The sequence below is a fragment of the Solanum pennellii genome, chromosome 12 (assembly GCF_001406875.1).
Source record: "Solanum pennellii chromosome 12, SPENNV200".
Taxonomy (NCBI): domain Eukaryota; kingdom Viridiplantae; phylum Streptophyta; class Magnoliopsida; order Solanales; family Solanaceae; genus Solanum; species Solanum pennellii.
In genome coordinates this window covers 70,147,886-70,158,133 of record NC_028648.1, presented here as the reverse complement: position 1 = coordinate 70,158,133, position 10,248 = coordinate 70,147,886, and the positions used below count along the sequence as shown (strand labels likewise).

At 33.9% G+C, this 10,248-nt stretch overlaps 1 pseudogene; it reads right to left on the bottom strand.

Moving 5' to 3' along the window:
• Positions 1-2,298: 2,298 nt before the first annotated feature.
• Positions 2,299-10,248, bottom strand: part of LOC107006516 — a 14,304-nt pseudogene continuing 6,354 nt past the window's right edge.

Here is a 10,248-nt window from a genome sequence, read left to right as displayed (position 1 = left end):
TTAAAAAGATACATGAATCTACTTTAATTTCTTGTCTTTAAGGAATAGTTACTCATTTGTATTTTTTACAAATTTGTGTGAGAAATTTGAAAGATCAAGATTTTGAAATATATATATATATATATATATATATATATATATGAAAATTACAAAAGTTTTTATTTAGTAGAGGGGCAAAATGGTAGTTCAACTTTTTCCTTTGAAGCTTCACACTTATAATAATATATGATATGATATGATATGATATGATATAATGGCACCATCATTTCTTTGTAAATTGTTATGAGTGATGTTCTGAATACAGAAAATTTTCTCCTCACTTCATTCCAAGCTTGTGACTGACTTTGAATCTTGGATTCATTATCCCTTCCCTAACCAATCATGAATATTTCTATTCTGCTGTCACTCCCGAGACAATCTCATCAACGATACACTCAAGCTTTTCATTTAAGAGACTGAATGAGCTGATATGTTGAACGAAGTTGCATCACATTTCATATTAACTCAAACTTTTCACCCGAAATTGTCTAGTTTGCAAAATATTTTGTGGCTTGACGGATATATTTCACAGTTTTACCAATACGTGTCATTTCCTTTCTAAGGCTGTTTAGTATCACAGAATCTGTTAGATCGCAGGAAATATATCGCTTTTGTGAATAAGTTTTGTACCGATAATATTATGTTGCAAGGTCCCATTTTATGCAAGAAATCTTTATTGCTTATTGTTTGTTAAATAAGGATATTGTGCAATAACGGTTAAGCAAGTCATTTAATTTGATGTTATATTCAAGTCCGGTACTGATCGTTGATACTGTAAAAGTAGTTTTCTTTCTTTCTTGTGCCAGCTCATGATCTAAACGAGTCACACATACACCCTAGTACATGTTCCTCGACGATAAGGACACCCCCGATGAGCGGGGGATTTCGTGACTTTTCTGATTGGATGTCTTCTATTTCTGATAAGTTGTTAAATAGTTGGCATATCAATGTCTGAAGTTTCTTGCAATGTGCAGGCTATTTCTTCTGAAGATTCATATGATAGACATAATAGAGACCGCAATATCACAAATTTTGGCTTGATATTCTGTTTTTTCTAGTTGGTGAATGGAAAAGATCATCGTTGATATCAGCACACTGGATGTCCCAAACATTACGGAGGAACATAATTCAACTTCTTGTTAAGGTATATATTATAACGAATCGAGAAAAAGTGAAGTTGTAGGCATGAACCAGCAACTTGATCAATGTTAATTTTGGAAAGACAGCTTGACCAATGTTTAAGAGTTAGTATTTACACATTGTTATACAACAATTGTATGGATATTTTCTATAGAACGTGCCCGTTGAACAAATGGCATGCCCAAATTCTGAACTTTTAGTTCGAAAGCCTCAGGATTACAATTATACGCCACATAAGCACCTGAAGTGCTAAACAAAATAGGTATCATTTAATCAGTTATTTGAGCTTTATAGCTGTCTCTCTTTTCCATTTTTTGTTTGAGAACTTCCTAATATGATGTGCTTATATAAATCACAGTCACTTTCTTTCGGATTGCGATTATTAGAAGTTCACTCCTGTCCTTACTATCTTTTCTAGCTCAGATTGAATCCAGATCCCGTACAGAAAGGCCCATTCTGGGGGTTGACGTCCCAACAGAATATTCTTTGTACTAGTTTTTATCTTTTCTTCCTATACTTTTTAAATAACCAACTCCCCCTTGATAGAATAAATTCTTTCTCCAGAAATCTCCCAAAAGTAACATTATTCCTTAAATTTCTTCTTATCCATCTATCAAATAAGCAATTTTCATCCTCCAAAATTCTAATTTTTTCCTCCATCCTAAAGCAAATCTCCTTCACAATAATCTTCCTACTGTTGAGAAGAAACAGTGGGCCAGGATTAATTAAGAAAGAACAAGAACTTTTGGGTAGATGGGGAAATGGGATGGTAGTTTAAATCCCCCCCCCCCAACAAAGCGAACAATCAAACCACTTGCGAGGAGCTTGTTAGGAGAAATAATCCATGGTAGCTACTTACCGATTCTATACAAGTTTCAACAATGAATGTGGTGTTACTGATATTCTAATAAACATGTTCCACCACCTTCAGCTTTAGGTCTCTTATATACCAAGAGCCTGTTTAGCTAAGCTTCAAAACCTGCATATTTTTGTTAGTGTACAAACTCAAAATGGTGTTTCTGAAAGAGTACGTCAAGAAAGTATGCGTCTTCCAATAATATAGAGGTTATAATAGAATTGCAAATGCTAAAAAGAGAGAGGTGCTTCAGTATCAAGACAACATACTAAACCAAGTTATGTTCATCACATATCCGTCTGTCTTTGAATAGCAATCTAAGTTTCTACAGGGGCGGCCAAAGCTGAAATACCTCCTTTTCTATATCTGGGACATTCAAAGGTTTTGACCCACAATCATCAACCAAAACTTAACAACTATTTCCAAGCATTGACAATGTTGGACAACTACCAATACTTCTGCATTCTCAACTCAGAGATTTTGTTGCGCAAAGGGCACATGAACATGAAGACACCCATTAAGGGAGACATCAGCGTTGGTCCGAAGCTGATCAATTCTAGCTGGTAAGGTGACCACCTGAAAAAAAATTATGTCAGACAACTTACAAATGGAGAACCTTTTGATTGTCGTATACTTCTTAGAGTGTTGTAATCAACTAATAGAAACGTAACAACCATATTGTTTTCAGATCCACTATAGAATTATCAATATTTGTGCATGGCAGTTTGTCATTACCAGAGAAAATTACCAGCCCAAAAAAGATGCAAATAAAGAAAAGATTGAGTTACTCTATCAAAGTCAAAATTAGTAAAATAAATAGCAAGGTATGAATCTTCTTGAAGGAAGTAACACCCCAAAGATTGTCAAGTTTGTTTGGCTGACTAGTAATGACCAGGCGACCAGCTGGATCAAATTGAACTCGTACCTATGTTTACAAAGAAATAAGGGCATTATACATTTTGAGATGTTGTAAAAAAATAAAAAAAATGAATGCACATGATGGAAACAAGTAGCAAGATTGGTATTATACCTCATCTCGTAAAAGCCCAGTGCATAGACCTCAAAGGAATCATTCTATTTGCATAAAGTCATTACAAACACACATTAGAGTAATGTAATGCATAATCGAAACGTTCTTAATTCTTCTACTTTTGATAGGAACTTACTATTTCACGAACATTGATTTTCACCCAATCAACAGGGAGTCCAACATCAACAACTTCCACATCCAACCTGGCAGATGGAAATCAATTTATCTTAACATCAACAACGGAGGAACAAAAAACATAAAGAGATAAAGATCAGTACTCTTTTTCTTTTAAGTGATGAAAATTGTTGGTGTACAAGATAAAAAGATTAGAATAAAAGATCAAGATAGGTACGACTAGCGACTTAGATTTTTTAGTTTCTGGAGCTTTCATTGGGTGCTCTACTTCATTTTGCCCTTGGTTCTTAGGAGAACCTGAATACAACAAGAAATTTTTCTGCGGTCACTATTCCTTTTTTTTTTTATAGAGTATGATCTAAAGCAAAAACTAAAGTTCTGGGATGATGATCCTGATATAGGTAAAGTGTTAACTAACAGCCAGTAAAGGCCAAAATTTTGGAAAGTGCCAGTCTTCATAGTGGGAAATTGTGAGGAGAAAACAACTCAATGATAGAGATATATGGAGTCAAGTTTGCAAGGAATTGACGAACAATCTTACAACTAGTTTTTAGGCTCTTCGCACCCTTTGGCGTATTGTAGGCACTCCTGTCCTATAAAAGATGAAAAACACCGAAATTACTTGTACATGGCAATAGAAAATATCAAACTTAAGAAAATCAACTTTGAGAACTTGAACGAAGTCAAAATACGTCTATGATTCAACAATATAGGGTAATAGGCTTCCCCATATATCAATCAAAAGGTGTACATCACATATAGTCAAAATACAGCAAATGTGAACTTACATTTCAAAACAACAAAGTAAACAATGTTACCTCATTGTCAACACCCCAAGAAAGAGGAGCAGCAGCAATAGGAAGTTGAAGCTCTCCATTTTGTGTACTATGCCTTTCATATGGTAGAAGTAACTAGCATACAGAGAAAATCATCAGATAATAGAACGTACAGAAACAAAAAGTAAGAGACAAATAACCTTTTAGGACAAAAGATGGGTTGTAAGTAAAAGTTTTCTAAGTCGATACTTCACAAAGAGCCAACCAATTTTTATGATAAGGTTAAATAATTTGTTAGTGATTGAATAAAATTCTATATACAAGCTGTGTACCAAGAAATAGAGAGCCTATACAAAAATACCGCCCTCCACAAAAGACACCGAAACATCTATACAAGTAGGGACCTGATAGGTGCATAAAAATGAAACTAAAGATAAAAAGGCTAATCCTTACATTTACAACATCAAATTCTATCACTTCAAACACTCTCTCCCTATCCTCCCGTACAACCCACATGAAAGATAACATCACAAACCACCTACCCACTAACAAGGCAACACAATTTAGGTCCCAGAAACTCACCTTGTACCGAATATTAGAAGCATGGTGGACAACAGTCAAAATATGCTAATAAAGATCAAGGGAAGAGAACTTCATGTTATTACCTTCTCATAGAAGCTGTGAAATGTCCAAGAAAAAGTAGTGCAAGTCCTGAAATAGGAGATCATCAGAGCCTTAGAAAAAGCATTAGAGAAAGTCGTATAATAGTAGATAGAAGGCATTGGTATTGTCTTATATATTCAGTTAATTATCATTCTAGTAAATTCTTATATTATTTGAGAATCAAACGATATCATGCTTATTATAACCCCATTGTGTATTCTAAGTTACTCATCTAATTGGAGACATCAGACATCGGCACTCATTTCACATTGAGCTAATCTAGCAAATAAAAGCATTGCACCAGTATCTCATAAAATTTAGACTCCCTATTCAGATTCATGTGTAAATATTTTAGGCTTCAAGTCCATGCATCCTTAACTCCAGAACCAATTGCGACCACTCAAATACGTGTATAAGATCTCTTGTCCCCTTTTTTTTGACCAAGACGTAACAGAAAGAAAGATGCAACATTCCTTGGGTATGTTGTTGTTTGTTGTTAATGTGGCGTATCTTTCTTAGAACTTATAGCCTAAGTTAATCGATGTGGGTGTCCGATATTTGTGCGGATCTAGATGTTGGATCCTTCATGATCTAGTTTTAAGATTTTGGGATATGGATCCATGTAGGGATACGAGTGCATGGATTCGCCAAAAGATAATTAAAATGTTTAAAAAAAGAGTTAGAAAACCTAAATTATGAGATATTAGGGGATAACTTGAGGAGAATCTAGGAAGGGGATTAACGGAAAAAGGAGTGACATATACATTTATGTATAAAAGGTATTTCATTTTCTTCAATTTCACCTTAGCTGTTGTATTGATTACAAACAATCATTAAAATTGTCCACACTTATCCCATTGATTTCGGTCAAAGCACCCAAAATCAGTTGACCGAATTGGACACAGATACCACACCCATGTCGTGTAAACATGCGTGTGTCACCAAAAGTGAAGAGTCCGAGCAACTTAGCTTATAGCTTGATGTTGGAATGTTTGTTGTTATTTTTGCAAAAACACTTCATGCTTTCTTCATATTTTCAATTTTAGTAGTTTAAATAATCTCTCCACTATAAAAAGAATGCCTCTTTCCAAAGTTACCAAGTTCAAAGAAAAGAATGCCTCTTTACTTTTTTGGCCTTAATTTCAATGTGTCACAACTCACATGACATGTTCAAGACCATATAATTGAAGGATATTTTGGTATATCTACGCATCTTTGGTTTAGCTAAACTCGATGAACCTTCAACCTAAAATTCCTATTGGAACAAATTTTTATCGTCATTGATCCATTTGAATCATTACTAAACTTAAAAAGCTTACTCAATCTCGACAATTTATTATTCATATGCTATTATGAATTAAAGACATGCCACTATAGTGAAATTTGTAGACAGAAAAACCTTAGGTACTAGTGCTAATGCATCTCGGCTCGAGTCCGAGTGTTAGTATACCATCTTCTAAAAAAGATAAAAAGATCTTATTATGAATTCAATTCTTGATTTCCATTAGGAATTATGTAATTAAGAGAAATTAAACTACCTTTTTTAAATTTGTTTTCATGATTTCAACCTTAGAGCATACAATAACTCACACTTCCATTTCGACCGTTTCAATTGTAATTGTTAAAAAATTCCACATCGGAAGAGGAATGGGAAAGTTTCCTCCTTATATGGACTTGGGAAAACCTCCCCTAGTGAGCTAGCTTTGTGGGTTAAGGTAGACTCAAGTGTCATATCTTTATGTGGTATTAGATTCACACTCATCTCAATTTATTGTTCACCGATGTTGGGTCCCCATTGACAACGGTTCACGCTCTAGTTGTGGTATGGGCAAAAGGGGGCGTTAATAAATCCCAAATCCGAAATCGGATGAGAAATTTGACTCTTTATATAGACTTGGACAAACCACCGCCCATGAACTGGGGTTGGGTTGCATCCAAATGCCATATCTTTACGATAATTACCATTCATTTGATAACTTTTTAATCGATAAAATCATAAAAATATACGATTTATCAGAAAAAGGCTAAAGTTGTTGTTTTCTATATAATAAGATTATTAGTTACTCGTGGATTTTTTTGGGACATTTCCCACCAAGTGATTTATATGAATCATTAATTTTCCTTTAATAAAGTTTCTCCCTAACTCATATTAGTCTATATATCGAAAAAATTGTTATAATGTTAAGTAAAATAACTAGACCAAGTGTTATTTTCATCCAAGGCTACAAGATTCAAAAAGATTATTTACTTTCCTAAACTCTATTTCAAGTCAAAACCAAACAAATAAATTGAAACAACGGGAATAGTTATTAAGATTTTATATAGTTCATGAACAATTGTTCGTCTATACCTTCTGATAGCAACCAAACAACTTTTTTCTCTCACATGTACCCAAAATATATGGTAACATTTCACATCGAAAACAACTTAAATAAACTTCAAAATTACTTGAGGAGAATATGGAAGGAGATTAACAGAAAAGGATTGACATAGAAATTTCTAGATAAAAGGTATTTCATTTTCTTCAATTTCACCTTGGTTTTGTATTGATTCATTAAAAGTGTCCACACTTATTCCATCAATTTTGGTCAAAGAACCCAAAATCGGTTGACCAAATTGGACACGGATCCAACACCCATGTAATCTAGACACGGGTGTTGCACCAAACATAAAGAGTCTTACCAACTTATCTTATAGCTTGATGTTGGAATCTATATTGTTATTTACGCAAAAGAATTTCGTGTTTTCTTCATATTTTCAATTTTAGTAGTTTTAATACTCTCTCTCCGCTGTCAAAAAAATGCCTCTTTCCAAAGTTTCCATGTTCAAAGAAAAAAAATGTTTTTCCCTCTTTTGACAATTCTTAATTTTAGCGTGTCACAAGTAGAGTCCGAACAACTAAGCTTATAGCTTGATATTGGAATATATGTAGATATTTTTGCAAAAGCACTTCATATTTTTTTCCTATTATTAATTTTAGTAGTTTTAATACTCTATCTGCTATAAAAAGGTCTCCTTCTAAAGTTACCAAGTTCAAAGAAAAGAATATCTCCTCCCTTTTTGGCAATTCTTAATTTTAAAGTTTCACAACTCACATGACATGTTCCAAACCACAAGATTAAGGACATATTGGTATATTCCAAGCTTCTTTGATTTATCTAAACTCAAATCTAAAATGAAGCTTCAACCTAAAATTCTTTTTTGAACAACTTTTTATTATCATTGATCTATTTATCATTATTAAACTAAAATAGCTTAATCAATTTCTACAATTACTTATTCATATGTTATTCAGAGTTCAAGATAGCCCGCTATGGTGAAATTGGTATACACACTTTTCTTAGGAAGAAATGCTAATGCATTTCGGCTCAAGTTCGAGTGGCACTATACTATCTTCTCAAACGGATAAAAAGATCTTATAATAAATTTGATTACCGATTTTTATTTAAAATTATGTAATTAAGGGTCGCTTCGTTTTAATTTTTTATGATATTTTTAACCTTGAGCATACATTAACTAAAATTTCCTTTTCGATTGTTTCAATTGTAATTGTTTAAAAGTCCCACATCGGAAGCGGAATGGGAAATTAGACTCCTTATATCGACTTGGACAAACCTCCCCTCATTAGCTAGCTTTTGAGGTTGAGGTAGACTCAGGTGCCATATATTTATATGGTCTTAGACTTAGACTCATCCAGTTTGTTGTTCACCAATATTGGGTCCCTATTTATAAGGCTCACACTTTGGTTGAGGTATGGGCGTACAACAAATGATAAGAAATCCCACATCGGAAAAGGGATGCAAAATTTGACTCGTCATATGGAAATGGAAAAACCGACGCTCACGAGCTGGAGTTGAATTGCGTCTAGGTGACATATGTTTACAATAATTACCATTAATTTGATAACCTTTTTAGTCTATGAAATCGCAAAGTTATATGATTCGTCAGAAAAAGGCAATAGTTGCTCTTTTGTATAAAACAAGATTATGTTACTCATTGGATTTCTTCGTGACATTTCCCACTAAGTGATTTATATGAATCATTACTTTTCCTTTCATGGAGTTTCTTCCTAATGTATATACTTCTGCATTTTCAAAAAATTGTTATAATTTTAAGTAAAAGAACTGGAACCAAAGCTATATTTATCAAAGGCTATAAGATTCAAAAAAATTATTTACTTTCTTAAAGACTACGTCAAGTCAACACAAGACAAACATTTGAAAGAACAGGAGTAGATATTAAGGTTTTATATAGTTCATGAACAATGTTCTTCTACCACCATCTGATATGTATTCTTGCAACCAAGCAGCTTATTCCTTTTTCATGTACCCACAATATATCGCAGCATTTCACATCCAAAACAACATAAATAAACATCAAAATCATGGCACATCATCACTAAAACAATGACAGACAACATCTCCCGTACAAATTGCATATTGGGAATTTTATATTTGACGAGTAAAGGAGAAATATTCTTATCAAGTTGCCATAAAAACAGAAATAACAAGTCCCAACTAAATGCTGACTTGGGGGGGGGGGATTAAAGGAGTCTCCCAAATGCCGCCACGACTTCAATTCAGTTACTTACAAAGATAAAGTAGCTTATTAGTACACCATCAAAAGTATATAGGAATAACATAAAATTCATCTCACAGACTCATAACTTATTGCATCATTAAATAATCAACCTAGTAACAGAAGAAAATACACAACCACCTCTTGATTTTTTTTAATTATACTATAAAGTATAGAGCTACATTACTTATCTCTTAAAAGAAAAATTAAGAATACTATCTCTAACAACTCTAGGTTCACACCGTGATATTTGGAAAGAGAAACATATCCCTTTATAGATGCCTTACACATGGCCGTGTAAATAAGCCGCAAATTTTTTTTAACAAAAATAACCACATAAAATCATGGTTAATCAAGAAATAATTCCTTGACTTATTGCACTCGATTGTTGACCAATTGCTTATGATTAACTGAGGACATTTTTGTTAAGGGTCCAGCCCATTGATGGGTGGCCCATATATTTTGGGCCTTGTTGACTTCTTCTAGAAGTCTTTGGCAGCTGATGTTAAGGGGCTGGGGTTTTGTTTTGGACGTGCAGAGAGAGAAAGAGAGTGAGAGGAGATAAAAAAAAAACAGATTTTGAGAGAGAGGGTTTGAGAGAAGAGTTGCTGGTTTTTTCTGGACAGCGAGACAAAATTTCAGCTTGCAAGAGATCCGACCATTGGATCGTTCTGAAATTTTCACAGCTGGTTCACAACACATAGCACTACATCTTGACCGTTCAGATCGTCAATCGGAGTTCTTGATCGTCTGTTATTGCAGCTGGCGTAACCTGCGTTTTTTGGTGATATTTCCCAATTTCTCTTCTCTTTTGTGTTGGCTCTTATGTATGTTGTTGTTGGTGGGCTGTGACATCCTTGTAGACTGAGTTGGGTGTTTTTACCCTCAATTTGCATAATAAGAGAAGAAGAAGGGTGGACTCCTTCAAGTCCCGTGGTTTTTATCCTTCATACCGAAGGGGTTTTCCACGTATAAATCTTGTGTGTCACTTGCGTATTTATAATTCATATTTGCTTGTGATTCAATTGATG